Genomic DNA, 17,535 nt, shown 5'->3' on the forward strand with positions numbered 1-17,535 from the left:
TGTGCGTTCTCCCCCCAGTGTCCCCCTGTGTGTGCGTTCTCCCCCCAGTGTCCCCCTGTGTGTGCGTTCTCCCCCCAGTGTCCCCCTGTGTGTGCGTTCTCCCCCCAGTGTCCCTCTGTGTGTGCGTTCTCCCCCCAGTGTCCCACTGTGTGTGCGTTCTCCCCCCAGTGTCCGCCTGTGTGTGCATTCTCCCCCCAGTGTCCGCCTGTGTGTGCATTCTCCCCCCAGTGTCCGCCTGTGTGTGCATTCTCCCCCCAGTGTCCGCCTGTGTGTGCATTCTCCCCCCAGTGTCCGCCTGTGTGTGCATTCTCCCCCCAGTGTCCGCCTGTGTGTGCGTTCTCCCTCCAGTGTACCCCTGTGCAGGTGTAGCTTGAGTGTTGGGATCAAGGGGGCCCCATGATCTTCTATTGCCCGGGGCCCCATGAGTTGTCAGTCCGCCCCTGCATGAGCTGATTGGTTCCCCTAAACCAGGACTCCGCCCACATCAGGCAGCTTTGTCTCTGATGATCTTACAATTCCCCCCTCAAGGTAACTAGTAAATGGGTCCTCTGATCTCCTACCAGATCATTTCTTTATTCATGGACCTTAGTCAGAGAGTGAGGAAACAATGAAAACTGTCTTTTATAGGAGTGACAGTGAACGGAGAACAGCTGAAAATTGCAGAGAACGAAGAGTGATGTCCATAGGCCCGGATGGTCTCAAGAGCCGTCTGTAGGGACGGACCCATATCAGCCAGGTACAGCAGCATGTCGTCTGCATTAAGGCTGATTTTTTTCTTCCAGGCCTCCACTCCATAAGCCCCGTATGTCAGGGTGTGTTCTAATGGCGAATGCGAGGGGTTCCACCGCTAGGGCATATAGAAGAGGGGATAGGGGGCATCCTTGATGTGTACCTCTAGAGAGGGGGAAGGGTTCGGATTTTCTACCATTGACCAAGATCCTGGCGCAGAGGTTCTGGTATAGCAGACGGACCCACCTAATAAAGCGAGGCCCAAACCCAAATCTGGCTAGGCATTCCCAGAGGTAAAGCCATTCGACTGAATCGAACGCTTTAGCGGCGTCGAGTGATACAACTGCTCTAGTGCCTAAATGGTCACGCTCGGCCTGTAGAATCATATGGAGTCTATACAGATTATAGGCCGTATTTTTAGCTGGCATAAACCCCACCTGATCAGGGTGAATTAGGGTAAGCATTACGGTGTTTAGGCGTAGCGCCAGGATCTTGGCCAAGACTTTAATGTCGAGTTGGAGTAGGGAAATGGGGCGGTATGATTCGGGGAGTTCTAGGTTTTTCCCTGGTTTGGGAATTAGTACTATGTGGGCTTCCCTCATGGATGGGGGTAAGGAACCTGATTCAAAGATATGTTTAACCACTTGAGACCCGCGCTATAGCCGAATGACGGATACAGCGCGGATCTCCTTTTCCGGGACTACGTCTATTGACGTCGTCCCCTGCACGAGCGGCCTGCGTGCCCCGTGATCGGCGAGTCTATGAGACTCGCCTGATCACCGATCCGAGCAAGGGGTCGATCCCGACCCCTTATCACGTGATCAGCTGTCAGCCAATGACAGCTGATCATGTGATATAACGGAGCCGGTAATCGGCTATTATTCCTCCTCGCGCTGACAGCGCGAGGAGAAAAAAAAAGAGCCGATCACCGGCCAGCCCTGCCAGTGCCCACCTGCAGGCTAAACATTATTAAAAAATAAGTGCCCGCCGTCAGTGCCACCCAGCAGTGCCCATAGTGCCACCCAGCAGTGCCACCCAGCAGTGCCCACCGTGCCACCCAGCAATGCCCACAATCTGCCTCAACAAAGGTGCTGCACCCCAGTGCCACATATCCGTGCCCATCAGTGTCATCTACCAGTGCCCATCAGTGCCGCCCATCAGTGCCCAGCAGTGCCACCTATCAGAGCCACCTATCAGTGCCCATCAGTCCCATCTATCAGTGGTACCTATCAGTGCCCCTTAGTGCCACCCATCCGTGCCACCCATCTGTGCCATCCATCCGTGCCATCTTATCTGTGCCCATCTTTGCCCATCAGTGCCGCCTTATCTGTGCCCATCGGTGCCGCCTTATCTGTGCCTATTAGTGCCGCCTTAACTATGCCTATCAGTGCCCACCAGTGCAGCCTATCAGTGCCCACCAATGCAGCCTATCAGTGCCGCCTCATCAGCGCACTTCAATGAAGGAGAAAAATGACCCATTTGCAAAATTTTATAACAAACTATTAAACATGATTTTTTATTTTTTTTTGCATCTTTTTTGTTTGTTTAGCAAAAAATAAAACTCTGAGCTGTAACTAAATACCACCAAAAGAAAGCTCTATTTGTGGGAAAAAAATGATAAAAATTTCATTTGGGTACAGTGTTGTATGCCCGCGCAATTGTCATTCAAAGTGCATCAGCGCTGAAAGCTGAAAATTGGTCTGGGACTGAGGGGGGTTTAAGTGCCCAGTAAGCAAGTGGTTAAACAGGTCATGGAGTTGGGGGACTAAAGTATCTGCATATGCGGTGTAAAATTCCAGGGGGGGAGTCCGCCCGGGCGGCGCCATTTTTAAACGGAAAGCCTGCAAAAGAAACTGACAAGGCTGCAAATGACTGACATGGCTGCAATGTAAGGCTGATAATGACTGACAAGGCTTCAAATGACACGATGACATGATAAGGCTGCATTGATGGGCATTTAAATGTAAGTTTTTTTCCTTAAACTTCCCTCCTAAAAGTTTTTTTCTTTAAAATTCCCTCCTAAACTTGGGGTGCGTGTTATACGCCGGCGCCTGTTATACGGTGATAAATACGGTATGTGATTATTCACAGGAGGTTGCAGGCACTGGATGTCCGCCAGCATCCACCGATCGTCAGGCAGAGACTCAGAATGGAAATCTGTCCATGTAAACAAGGCACATATCCATTTGGGGGGGTTGATGGGTTTTGTGTCCCTGCTTTATAAAAAATCCATGACTTCCCGGGAGTAAAATCGGCACACACATGACACAAAAACACAGGCTAGGCACACAGTTAACCTTTAGATCACCCTAGATGTTTAAAGCCCCATACACACTATCAGTTTTTCTGCTGAGTTTTTCCTTCAGATTTACCAAAACCATATAATATGAGGTCAAACCTTAGGAGTTTCAATTTGTATGCAATCAGGCAGGCCCTTCTACTACATGGTTTTGGTAAACCTGAAGGAAAAACTCAGCAGAAAAACTGATAGTGTGTATAGGGCTTTACCCCTTCCCAGCCAGTGTCATTAGTACAGTGACAGTGTATATTTTTAGCACTGTTCTAGTGTCACTGGTTCTTGCAGAGTGTCATAAGTGTCAGTTAGTGTCCGACCGTCTGCCACAATATTGCATCTGATCGCCACCATTACTAGTATAAAAAAAATTAAATAGACTCCATTTAAAAAAAAACAACAAACATGTTCAACTTACCCGCTATGTGCAGTTGGTTTTGCACAGAGCAGCCCAGATTCCTCCTCTTCTCGGGTCACTCTTTGCAGCTCCTGGCACCTCCTCCCTCCTATCCAGCTCTATGTGTCCATTTAGACACAGAGCTGCTGTTCGGCCCCGCCCTCTCTCTCTCCTGATTGGCTAACTGACGTGGATTGACAGCCGCAGGAGCCAGTGGCACCGCTGTTGTGTTGTTTATAGCACAAAAAAAATACAAACCGCAGAGGTGAACAAATACTACCAAAGAAAGCTCTATTTGCGGGGAAAAAAAACGGCATACATTATTTGGGTAAGTGTTGCATGACCGCGCAATTGTCAGTTCAGATACCGCAGTGCCATATCACAAAAAAATTGCCTGGTCAGGAAGGGAGGGGGGGATTTTCCGGAGGTCAAGTGGCTAGTAAGGTCTGCAGCACAGAGATTGAAGATTATTGGAGAGAAATCCAGGAATACAGGACCGGGAACACAGCTCAGGAAAGTGACCAGGGGATTACAGGCTGATATCACCCAGTCCTTGCCCTACTCTGTACCAATCAGTGAGCAGTATGGGTGGAGGAATGTATTTAGTGTTAATGACCCACTGGGCTGATCTCTGTAGGAGTGTCCTCCTCTATAAATGTCTATAGGAGGAAATCTCTGTATTGGGGAACCAATAGGAATATCATGTTAGGCCGCGTACACACGGGCGGCAGAAGACCGGGCCACCGCCTGTAAAAGAGCTACAAGAAGGCGCGGTGGCCCGGCAGAAGAACCGAAGGCGGCGACAGAAGAACGGAAGGCAGCGGCGACAGAAGACCGGGCCACCGCCTGTAAAAGAGCTACAAGAAGGCGCGGTGGCCCGGCAGAAGAACCGAAGAGGGGGACAAGACCCCCGAAGTCGGGAGAAGAGGCCGGCGGCGGGGAGGAAGAAAGCCGGACTCCTCCGCTAGTAAAAGAGCTACACACACATAGCGGAGGAGTCCGGCGAGAAGACCCCCGAAGACGGAAGACCCCCGGAGCTGTGCAATAAAATATTTTTTCCCCTGTGTTGTGTTTTTTTTTGTACTTTATTTCACAGGTGAATGGGTAGGGGTACATTGTACCCCATACTCATTCACATAGGGTGGGGGGCCGGTATCCGGGGGCCCCCTTCTTAAAGGGGGCTCCCGGATTCCGATAAGCCCCCCGCCCGCAGACCCCGACAACCAACGGCCAGGGTTGTCGGGAAGAGGCCCTTGTCCTCATCAACATGGGGACAAGGTGCTTTGGGGTGGGGGAGCCGCGCGGCCCCCCCTTCCCCAAGGCACCCCCCCATGTTGAGGGCACGCGGCCTGGTACGGCTCAGGAGGGGGGGCGCGCTCGCTCGCCCCCCTTTCCTGGCCGGCCGGGTAGCGTGCTCGGACAAGGGTCTGGTGTGGACTTTGGGGGAACCCCCACGCCGATTTTTTTCGGCGTTGGGGTTCCCCTTTAAGCCCATTCCAGGCGGCGGAGCCCGCGACGTCTCCTTCGCGGGCCCCGCCTACCTGTACACACGCTCGAAATGGGCGGATTTGCCTCCGCCTTACGTGGGCGAGTCCGTTCATTTCAAAAGTTGAGCGGACTGTTTGGCAAACAGTTCGTTGAAACAGTCCGCTCGTGTGTGGGCAAGTCCGCTCATGCAAATTTTGAGCGGACTGTTTGCCGAAACTGTTTGACGAACAAGGTTGGGCAAACAGTCCGCGCGTGTGTACGCAGCCTTAGTATCCCAGAATCCTCCTCACCTCTCCAGTCAGGTCTGTGTTTTATTAATAGAGATAAGAGTGATGTCATGTGACCTCATAATATCCTCCTCACCTCTCCAGTCAGGTCTGTGTTCTATTAATAGAGATAAGAGTGATGTCATGTGACCTCCCAGAATCCTCCTCACCTCTTCGGTCAGGTCTGTGTTTTATTAATAGAGATAAGAGTGATGTCATGTGACCTCCCAGAATCCTCCTCACCTCTCCGGTCAGGTCTGCGTTTTATTAATAGAGATAAGAGTGATGTCATGTGACCTCATAATATCCTCCTCACCTCTCCGGTCAGGTCTGTGTTCTATTAATAGAGATAAGAGTGATGTCATGTGACCTCCCAGAATCCTCCTCACCTCTTCGGTCAGGTCTGTGTTTTATTAATAGAGATAAGAGTGATGTCACGTGACCTCCCAGAATCCTCTTCCCCTTTCCGGTCAGTTCTGTGTTTTATTAACCGATTCAGCCCCGGAAGATTTTACCCCCTTCCTGACCAGAGCACTTTTTGTGATTCGGCACTGCGTCGCTTTAACTGACAACTGCACGGTCGTGCGACGCTGCACCCGTCCTTTTTTTCCCACAAATAGAGCTTTCTTTTGGTATTTGATCACCGCTGCGGTTTTGATTTTTTGCGCTATAAACAAAAAAAAGCGTCAATTTTGAAAAAAGTGCATTATTTTTTACTTTTTGCTATAACTATCCCCCAAAAATACATAATTTTTTTACCCTCAGTTTAGGCTGATATGTATTCTTCTACTTATTTTTGGTAACAAAATATGCAATAAGCGTACATTGATTGCTTTGCGCAAAAGTTATAGCTATAAAATAGGGGATAGTTTTATTGCATTTTTATTATTATATTTTTTTTTACTAGTTATGGCGGCGATCTGCGATTTTTGTCCGGACTGTGACATTATGGCGGACACATCGCACAATTTTGACACATTTTTTAGACCAGTGGCATTCATACAGCGATCAGTGCTATAAAAATGCATTGATTACTGTAAAAATGTTGCTGGCAAGGAAGGGGTTAACACTAGGGGGACGATCAAGGGGTTAATTGTGTTCCCTAGTGTGTGTTTTCTAACTGAAGGGGGGAGGGGACTGTGAAGGGGAGATGACATACTCTGTATGAACAGACGATCTGTCTCTTCTCCCCCTCAGAGAACCGGAAACACACAGATCCTGGTTCCCTGTGTGCGTGATCGTGACCGCCAGCCACTCGCATCGCATCGGGGGCGAGCAGCGGGTGCTAGTGTGCCCCTAGTGGCCACAGGGTAAAGTGACATAACATAACGCTTTGCCCAGCCGTGCCATTCTGCCGCAGTACAACTGTGGTGGCTGGTCGGCAAGTGGTTAATAGAGATAAGAGTGATGTCATGTGACCTCCCAGAATCCTCCTCACCTCTCCGGTCAGGTCTGTCTCTTATTAATAGAGGTAAGTGTGGTGTCATGTGACCTCCCAGAATCCTCCTCACCTCTCCGGTCAGGTCTGTCTCTTATTAATAGAGATAAGAGTGATGTCATGTGACCTCCCAGAATCCTCCTCACCTCTCCGGTCAGGTCTGTGTTTTATTAATAGAAATAAGAGTGATGTCATGTGACCTCCCAGAATCCTCCTCACCTCTCCGGTCAGGTCTGTGTTTTATTAATAGAGATAAGAGTGATGTCATGTGACCTCCCAGAATCCTCCTCACCTCTCTGGTCAGCAGGTAGATGATCTCCAGGGTGAGGTTTAGTATCTTCTCAGTCATGTGACTCCGGTCCTCCTCCATCCTCATTGAGAAGGTCATGTGATCTATGCAGGTTTCTCTAGAAAGATAGCAGAGAATTATTAGGACTGTATTGGTTGTACAATATTAGGAGATATATATATATACTGTGTGTATGGTTGCACTGATACCACTTAATTAAATACTCTCCAATACCGATTATTGATACTTTTTGTTAATGTCATCTGAAAGTGGCACTAATATGCAGCACTGATGGACAGTGATGACGCGTGGACTGTGTCAGTAGTTTTTTTATTTTTATCATTTTTTTTTTATTATTTAATTTTTTTCATATTTTTTTACAATTTTTATTTTTTTTTTTGTTATTTTTTTTTACAATGCTTTCTTTTTTGGGGTGGGGGGTTAGTGGATGGTGTTAATGTTTTTTTTTTATCTTTTAACTTTTAAATATTTATTACAATTCCTTCTCTTTTTTAATTTTTTTAAACAGTCCTGTTGGTGGAGGGGGAGGGGGATTTGAGACAGGGGGGAAAGGGACTGAGGACAGCAGATTCCTCAGTCCCTTTCTCTGCAGCCTCAGCTGCACTGAAGATGAATGGTCAGAAGACAGCGGCTCCTCTCCATTCATAAACTAAAGCATCGCAAGGACAGTTTATGATGCTCAGTTATGAATGGACAGTCAGCGATCATTGACTCTGTACATTCAGAAAATTATGGAGCTGGTAAATTACATATTTACCGGCTCCTTCCTCCGATCTCCATCCTGACAGATCTGGGACAGGGGGGTCCAGAGGAGGACACAAAGAGGGACTGGAAAAACACGGAGGAGGACATGGAGGGGGACTGGAGGAGCATGGCGAAGGACATGGAGGGGGACTGGAGGAGCATGGCGAAGGACATGGAGGGGGACTGGAGGAGCATGGCGAAGGACATGGAGGGGGACTGGAGGAGCATGGCGAAGGACATGGAGGGGGACTGGAGGAGCATGGTGAAGGACATGGAGGGGGACTGGAGTAGGACACAGAGGAGGACTGGAGGAGGACTGAAGGAGGACACAGGGGACATTCAGAGGCGATCGATGCGGCAGTTGTGGGAGTTACAATCACAGATCTCCCTGTATAGCTTTCAATAAAGCATTTGAAAGCCGTGGTGGGGAAGGGGGGGTTTGAAGGGGCTCTCAGCTGCTTTATTGAATGCTATACAGGGAAATCGATGCTTGTAATGGCCCCCACCTTGTACTCATGCAAACGTATCGGTGAAACCCTAACTTATGTAATGCTTGAGAAGGACTATCAGAGACTGCAGACCTAATAGAGGAAAATGAGGGTCAGAGAGTGAGGGCAGGATAGATTGTTGGCTGGGGAGACGATGCAGAAGGCAAAATGAAACTGGGAACATGTCACTTGAGGCTTGTAGAGTTCAATGCTATGTCCCTAATCCCATTACAGACTGCTGAGGTACGAGGGCCACACGTTGGGCACCAGGACTCTTAGGTCCTTTTTTATAATGCCCATTCCTGAGCCTAAGCCCTGCAGTACTTGCTCAGCCCCTCCTCCGAAGGGGAGAGCACACAAACAACTCTCTCTCTCTGTTCTTCGCTCCTTCTTGGTTCCCCCCCAAGTTTAGATGGACTCAAACTGGCCCCTCTTATACCTTAAAAGCAGACATGGCATTGTTGCTCCTCCAACTATAACGAGTAATAATTCAAAGGGAATTACCCTCTGCCTACAAGAAGGTGCTGAAAGACAAAGCAGTGGTAGGGCAGGACAAACTAGAGGCGGAAAACACCTTCTTTTACTTTTGCAAACGTGGCTAAACGATACAGCCCCCACACACACAGGAGGTAGTTGACTGGCGGACAAATCCTTCAACGCCTGCATCCTCCCACTCAAAGATCAGCCCGTTGTCTTTCAGCATTGATAATGCATCCTCATCCTTCTCCTGACAGAATTATTCAAGCAGAGGGTGGCTCAGCCATTCTCAAGGCAGGCAGCAGCAAAATGCAGCAAAGTCCCAGCAGCTGGAGCTTACTACTCTATGAAATAGAATCAAGTGAAGATGAGGCCATCCTGCCACTGAGTGATTTTTTCGAAGCTTTGTATCTGCTGCAAGGCTATCATTTTTATTGCAGGGAAACCTCTGCCTTTTGCCAAAAAAGGTCTTCCCCTGACAGAATTATTCAAGCAGAGGGTGGCTCAGCCATTCTCAAGGCAGGCAGCAGCAAAATGCAGCAAGGTCCCAACAGCTGGAGCTTACTACTCTATGAAATAGGATCAAGTGAAGATGAGGCCGTCCTGCCACTGAGTGATTTTTTTGAAGCTTTGTATCTGCTGCAAGGCTATCATTTTTATTGCAGGTAAACCTCTGCCTTTTGACAAAAAAAGGTCTTCCCCTGACAGAATTATTCAAGCAGAGGGTGGCTCAGCCATTCTCAAGGCAGGCAGCAGCAAATTGCAGCAAAGTCCCAGCAGCTGGAGCTTACTACTGTATGAAATAGGATAAAGTGAAGATGAGGCCATCCTGCCACTGAGTGATTTTTTTCATAGCTTTGTATCTGCTGAAATGCTATCATTTTTATTGCAGGGAAACCTCTGCCTTTTGTCAACAGAGGTCTTCTCCTGACAGAATTATTCAAGCAGAGGGTGGCTCAGCCATTCTCTCTCAAGGCAGGCAGCAGCAAAAGGCAGCAAATTCCCAGCAGCTGGAGCTTACTACTGTATGAAACAGAATTAAGTGAAGACAAGGCCGTCCTGCAACTGGGTATTTTTTTTATTCCTTTGTATCAACTACAAGGCTATATACATTTCCGACCGCTTCACGCCGATATACGTCAGCAGAAGGGCACGTAGAAGCAAAATCACGTACCTGTACGTTGCCCTTTAAGAAGGGGCGGGGCGCGCCCGCGGGAAGCTCCATGAGTCCGGTCACAGGTCCCACGGACTCGATCGCCGCGGGGATACCTGCGATCGCCTCACGGAGAGGTAGAACGGGGAGATGCTGATGTAAACAGCATCTTCCCCTTCTGCCTAGCACAAATCCCTGTGATTGGAACAGAGATCAGTGATGTGCACAACACAGCCATGCCCCCCCACAGTTAGCAACACGCCCCTAGAACACACTTAACCCCTATACTGCCACCCCTGGTTAACCCCTTCACTGCCAGTGTCATTTACACAGGAATCAGTGCATTTGTATAGCACTGATTGCTGTATAAATGACAATGGTTCCAAAAATGTGTCAAAATTGTCCGATTGGTCCACCATAATGTCACAGTCACAATAAAAAATCGCTGATCGCCGCCATTTAAAAAAATTAAAAAAATGCCATAAAACTATCCCCTATTTTGTAAACGCTATAACTTTTGCGCCAACCAATCAATATTCGCTTATTGCGATTTTTTTTTTTTACCAAAAATATGTAGAATACGTATCGGCCTAAACTGAGGGGAAAAAATGTTTTTTTTATATATATTTTTGGGGGATATTTATTATAGCAAAAAGTAAAAAATAATGCTTTTTTTTCAAAATTGTCGCTCTTTTTTTGTTTATGGCGCAAAAAATAAAAACCGCAGGGGTGATCAAATACCACCAAAAGAAAGCTCTATTTGTGGGGAAAAAAAAGGGCGTCAATTTTGTTTGGGTGCCACGTCGCACGACCGCGCAATTGTCAGTTAAAGCGACGCAGCGGCGAATCGCAAAAAGTGCTCTGGAAGGGGGTAAATTCTTCCGGGGCTGAAGTGGTTAAAAAGAATAGAGTTTATGCGTTTTTAAAACAGTACGAAAAACAAGTAGACACTAAGATCTCACAAGAACATGTCTCATGCGATAGGTACCCTTTAGAAGAAACACTTCACAAACAACTACCCAATAAGTTGTAGGCAACAGACTGCAACATGCAATACCAGACCCAACAATCAAATCCACTAGAGGTCGTTGAACTAGACATGCTTTCTCATCAGGGGTCTAGTGGTATAATTGGGTCCCATAATGAGCCATATCCGATACCCTGATTAGACAGAATCAGGGAGATAAGAGAATAATCTGTTTGAACAATCAGAGGAAAGGTTGGAATTTGGAAGACGTAAAAAAAAGCAATCCAAAACGTACCATGGAGCCATAAACTTTGAGTGCCATGTCATATAGACAAGCGGTTATCTCTTCCATCCTCATAATATATATACAATAGTACATAATATAACTGGGTACTAACATTTATAGGTAAAGTTGATCCAGGGAGTATCCCATTGCCTCTCGGGTGATCAGGAAGGAATTTTTTCCCCTGCTGTAGCAAATTGGATTATGCTCTGCAAGGGGTTTTTCGCCTTCCTCTGGATCAACTGTGGGTATAGAATTGTGTATATGGGATTACAATATTTTTTTATTTTTTATTGGTTGAACTAGATGGACCTGTGTCCTTTTTCAACCTGACTAACTATGTAATATGTCTCAATTCTGCTACCCATTCTCTGATCATTGGGATAGTGGTTGTTTTCCAATGTGTAGGAATTATAGCTCGGCCTGCAGATAGCAGGAAATGCAAAATACAATTTTTTGACCTCTGCAACGGGTCTGGGAATTATTGACAGCAGAGCCACTGTACGACATAAGTACAAAACACATACAAATACATAAGTGGTCCATATAGTGAATTTGGTGTTGAGTTATTCAGTTTAAGGTCATCACAGAGGACTATGTGGCACTCTTTATGTCTAGAGGAAAAAAGATTTCATCTCCAGATACAGAAAGGTTTCTTCACAGTAAGAACTGTGAAAATGTGGAATAGACTCCATACAGAGGTGGTTCTGGCCAGCTCAGTAGATTGCTTTAAGAAAAGCCTGGATTCTTTCCTAAATGTACATAATATAACTGGGTACTAACATTTATAAGTAAAGTTGATCCAGGGAATGTTAAATTACCTCGGGGGGGGGGGGGGGGGGGGGATCAGGAAGGAATTGTTTCCCCTGCTGGAGTAAATTGGAGCATTCTTTGCTGGTTTTTTTTTTGCCTTCCTCTGGATCAACTGTGGGTATAGGATTGTGTATATGGGATTGTATTTGTTTTTTTTTTTGGTTGAGCTAGATGGACTTGTGTCTGTTTTCAACCTGACTAACTATGGCTTGTGCCCTGGCTGTGATTCCCCACACAGCAGGACACAGCTGTAGTACATTAGGAAAGTCTAAGGAGAACATCAAAGAAATTCACAAACAGAGACTCTCCATTGAGCTTCAAAGGACCTCAATTGAAGCCCATAATTGTACCATGGAGACTTTCAGCAGCAATCTACGCAGACTTCTGTCAGCACTTCCACACAACTCAGACACAGTTCACCAAATCCTCTCCACCCATCTGTACCTTTGAATGAGATCTACTCACTGTCACCACACTGACACTATGGATGAACTCACATCCCCTCTTATAGTGAGGGGTGGGGTTATCTATCTATTAGCTCATCTCAGACCCACTCTTATAGTGAGGGGTGGGGTTATCTATCTATTGGCTCATCTCAGACCCACTCCTATAGTGGGGGTGGGGTTATCTATCTATTGGCTCATCTCAGGCCCACTCCTATAGTGGGGGGTGGGGTTATCAAGCTATTAGCTCATCACAGGCCCACTCCTATAATGGGGGGCAGAGTTATCAACTTTTTTCTGCAGCAGATCTCCTGCAGCCTAATAACATATATTTATTTTCATTTTCAGCATAGTTCTTGCATTCTATTAACGTCTATCTCTTTTTTTTTTCTCCAGCAGATCTCCTGCAGCCTATTAGCACATTTTTGTTTCTTTTTTCTTTCCTCCTCTTTTTTCGGCAGATCTCCTGCAGCCTATTAACACCTATCTTGTTTTCTCCTCTTTTTTTTAGCAGATCTCATGCAGTCTATTAGCACTTATTTCTTTTTTTTTATTAGCAGATCTCCTGCAGCCAATTAGCACTTTTTTTTTACATCGGCAGATCTCCTGCAGCCTGTTAGCACCTATTTCTCTTTTATCAGCAGATCTATTATCCACCTCCTCCTTTTTTGGTTTTAGTGAGTCTGTAACTGGACACAAAGGCTATGCAGGACATTATGAGAACCTGAATGAATCGTTCACAAATAACACCAAAGTTCAAATCCTGGAAACTGGGGTGAAATTTCAGTCCAACCCGAACCTCATCCCTGCTAAGGTGAGAAGGTGACACATCTCCGAAATGAAGAGAATGTTTCGGCCCCCGCAAGTAGGGATGAGCTCAGGCGTGTTCGCATGGAATACGTGCAGAGCCCGCCAGGAAGTCGGTGCAGCACTGCGCTAATCACAGGCAGTGAGACATTGCCCCGATGCGCGGCTGCAGAGATCGTGCAATATTTCACTGCCTGTGATTAGCGCTGCGCCGACTTCCTGGCGGGCTCTGCACGCAACCAAGGAAATGTTCTGCCCCTGAAGGGGTTAATCTAGGTCTTTACACTATATATGTGTGTATCATCATCTGTTGGGGATAAAATACATCATAGTGACTATGGAGAAGACATGACGGGGGGGGTTTATGGATGTAAATAGAAAACAGAAAATTGTACCATACTTACCGTAATTTTCTTTTCCTGGTGCCTATCCATGGCAGCATACCTGTGACAAGCTCCGCCTTGGCTCCTCCCTCAGGACTAGTGAATATTATAAAAGAAAAGGTTAGTACAGCCCCCGCATTCTCCGTAATATAGAATACCGAGGGTGGGAATGTATGCTGCCATGGATAGGCACCAGGAAAAGAAAATTACGGTAAGTATGGTACAATTTTCTGTTTTCCTGGTGCCTCCATGGCAGCATACCTGTGACAAATAACTAGCTGAGATGGGTTGGGATGCTTAGAAGTCTATTTTAAAGAAATTATTATTTAGAAGAAGCGAGGGCTGATGTGACTGCCTGTCTGCCAAACTCCACCGATGCAAGAGCTCCTGGGTCCACCCTGTAATGTTTCAGAAACGTATGTCGGGATGACCAAGTCGCTGCCCTACAAATAGTTTCAATTAACACATTCGCTCTTGCCGCCCAAAAGGCAGAAACTGCTCTGGTGGAGAGCGCCCTGACCGCCGAAGGGGGTTCCAGCCCCTTTGTCCTGTACACCTTGTGGATGAGTCTAACGATCCATGAGGCAATCGTTCTTTGCTGACGCCTCCTTGCCTTGGTGTTTGCCCCAGGGAATTATAAACAGCCTGATGGAATCCCTGAATGATGCTGCGGCCTGCAGATAGCATTTCAAAGTGGAGGCAATGTCTAGTTCATGAAGAGAACCAGAGTCCTGTTCTGAAAATGTTGGGAGTGCCCAAGGTTCTGACATGTTTAAGGATGATGCGACTTTGAGAATAAATCCTCGCACTGTTCTGAGTTCTACTCTGTCCTAAGCATCGTCCCTGAGGCAATCTCAAACAGATCAGTTTGTCTGAAAGTGGGGCAGCTCCACACGCCTGACATCTTGGAGATCTAGGTCTCGGGGAGCATGAGTGATGGCGCCTTTTTGGCCGTTCTGCCACTTCTATAATCCCCATGCCAGGACGACCTGTCTCTGCTGTGACTAGAGTCATCATCGTCTACATGTCGCCTTGAGGTCCTCTTAGACATCTTCTGGCGTACAGGACTGAAATACATAAAGTACCAGCCTGAGTGCACTCTTTTTTTTTTTTTTTAAAGTGTATCAACTTACCTGGACGTAGGTCCTTACCTCAGGTGTAGAGTAGGATCTTGTGCGGGTGGCGAATGGCTCATACTAAACGGATTAGCAGAAGCAGCAGCTAAGAAAAGAGTTTTTAGAGGAGAAAAATCAACCAACCGTGTCCTTGACTGGAAAAAGGGACTTCGATAAATACATCTAAAATATGTCTAAATCTACATTCTGTCTTCTTGTCCCTTTTTTTTTTTTTTTTTTTTGGGGGGGGTTAAATTATATATATATATATATATTTTAATTATTTTTTTTTTTTTTGTAAATAAAATATAATTTATTTAATTATTTTTTATTAATTTTATTTAATATGTTTATTTCATTTATACTTATACTATTTAATAAATTAATTGATCCATCTTCTCTTTTTTTTTTTTTTTAAAAGCTCAGAGTTGCAGTTCTCCCTGCAGCCACAGGCGTCCCACTGAGGCCATCAGGGAGATAAACAGTAGAACAGGAGAGGCAGGGCACGCCTCTATCCTGTCTTTGACATTTTGAGGGCATAGACGTCACTGTGCCCTTATCAAAGATGGCCGCCGCGGCCTCCGAATCCACTGCGCATGCGCCGATCGGCGGAACAGTAAGCTAGAAGCCTCACACCGCCGGCGCATGCGCAGAGCACGGCGGGGAACACCGAAGTTAAATAAAACGCCGGCGCTGAGCGCGCGCGGCTCCTATGGAGCCGGGAATGGCGACAGGGGCTAAGAGGGAGATTTTTTTTCTCTGAGAGAAACAAACAAATAGGAGGTCAAAAGAAAAGAAAGAAATGGAAGGTTGGGGAGGGGGGAAGAGAGCAAAAGAGAGAGGGAAGAGAAAAGGGAAAAGATAAAGATATAAAACCTAAAAGGGAAAGGAAAGGAATGAAGAAAAGAGAGAAGGGAGAAAAAAAAAAGAAATGTAGAAATAGCTGCTGCCTCCGTTACCATGAATGAGCTGGTGCCTGATCAACTTGCAGGTAAAGCTCTTACTTAAGAGACAAACTGCTTGTCCCAAAAGATCCTAACAGAAGGGACTTCCAACCTTATAAGCGCGTTTAGCTGCCCAAGAGAAGGAACTGCGTCCGGGAGAGGCTTGAACCCGGACGGAAGCTGCCGAATGCAGAAGGTAAGGACGTCGACCAGAATTCACTGCCATGAGGTATGAGGGAAAAAAAAGGAGAATGCGGGGGCTGTACTAACCTTTTCTTTTATAATATTCACTAGTCCTGAGGGAGGAGCCAAGGCGGAGCTTGTCACAGGTGTGCTGCCATGGAGGCACCAGGAAAATAAGTTCTTATTACCTCCTGCTGCCGCTTCCAGCAATACCCCCTCTATTTCCTCCCAACTCACCTCTCACCCAAAACTTCCTGTACCTGACATAACTTCCTGTCTTCCATAGAGACTTCCTGTCTGGGTAAAAGTTAGATCACCATCATATGGAGCTCAGAGAAACTGCAGCCCCAGGAAAACATCTCATAGTGTGAGCATGGCCGTGTGTATGTATGCACTATTTATTAAATATTTTGCTGCCACATCCGCTTTTGTTATGTATTTATTTATTTTTTGTGCACATTTAAAATATCACTTTAGGCCTGAAGATTACATAAACCTCCCCCCAAAACATTATTCATTTTCTGAAAGCAGACACCCTAGAGAATAAAATAGTGGTAGTTCCAGTTTTTTTTTTTTTTATGTCACACAATATTACCACAAAGGTCTAGGAAACACCACATTTCACTTAAGTTAATTTTAGGGCACACCAGCGTAATAAATTACCCATTTTTTTATTTTTATTTAAAGCGGAGGTCCACCCTAAAATGGACCTTCCGCTCATCGGAATCCCCCCCCCCTCCGGCGCCACAATTGGCACCTTTCAGGGGGGAGGGGGGTGCAGTTACCTGGATAATCCAGGTAACTGCACCCACTTCCGGGATAGCTCTCTGCGGAAAGGGGCGTAGATTACGCCCCTTTCCGCAAGTGCCCGCCCCTTTCCGCAAGTGCCCCGCTGCCTGCTGGGAAAACACACAGATCCCAGAGGCAGCGGGGACCGTCCTTATTGCGCAGCGCGGCTCGCGCATGCGCAGTAGGGAACCGGGAAATGAAGCCGAAAGGCTCCATTTCCTGATTCCCATACCCAAGATGGCGGCGGCAGCACCCGAGAAACGATCTACAGATCGGCTTCGGGTGCCGACATCGCGGGCGCGCTGGACAGGTAAGTGTCATTATTTTAAAAGTCAGCAGCTGCAGTATTTGTAGCTGCTGGCTTTTAAAAAAAAAAAAAAACGCGTAGTCTCGGCGGACTCCCGCTTTAAGAGACAAGGATGCACCGAGTAAATAGATATCCGACATGTCAAAACCTAAATTTGCGTGCACCCGTGCAATGGTGACAAACTTAAGAAACCTATATTTTCCATAGACTACACTTTAAAAGCCCCCTATTGGTCATAAGTTTAGCATTACAGAGGAGGTCTGGTGCCAATATTATTGCTCTCATTGGGGGTGCGCGATGATATGTAACAAGTGAATCGCAATCAATGTTTTCTTGTTTAGGCGCCCCAAACGTGTGCGTTTACAGTCGTACGTGTGTATATGTGAGCGTGGGGTGCTTACCCTTAAAACACACAAAAATGCATCAAGGTCCCCATTATGCCAAATCTCTGAGAACCTGATTACATTTTATTTTAATACTAAAAGAAAAAAACCTAAAAAAAGTCATATAACATACTGTAGAAGTAGGTGTATACATGTAGCACCCTCCTAGTTAGGCTATAGCATGTTAGGGTATATTAGTTTGGCTCCTGTGTAGCCAGCGGAGCAGGAGTGGATTATTTTAGTCTGCTCAGTGTTTCATGGGCTGCTGGTCTGATTATTTCCCCCCTGCATTCTAGGGGGTTCTGGAATCACAGTGGGAGCAAAGACAGAGGGGG

The 17,535-nt window shown here is 46.6% G+C and overlaps 2 protein-coding genes across 2 annotated transcripts in view; one reads left to right on the forward strand and one right to left on the reverse strand.

The window, feature by feature from the left end:
• Nucleotides 1-8,920, reverse strand: part of LOC143989440 (uncharacterized) — a 35,178-nt gene extending 26,258 nt beyond the window's left edge. Inside the window, exon 1 of the mRNA XM_077489567.1 lies at nt 6,904-8,920. The gene's annotated coding sequence lies outside the window, so the exon portion shown is untranslated. The remainder of the gene's footprint in view (nt 1-6,903) is intronic.
• LOC143986866 (uncharacterized) overlaps nt 1-17,535 on the forward strand; it is a 273,378-nt gene that overhangs the window by 165,584 nt on the left and 90,259 nt on the right.

This window comes from Lithobates pipiens, unplaced genomic scaffold, assembly GCF_037356315.1.
Source record: "Lithobates pipiens isolate NorthernLeopardFrog02 unplaced genomic scaffold, aLitPip1_a1.2 Scaffold_18, whole genome shotgun sequence".
Lineage (NCBI taxonomy): Eukaryota > Metazoa > Chordata > Amphibia > Anura > Ranidae > Lithobates > Lithobates pipiens.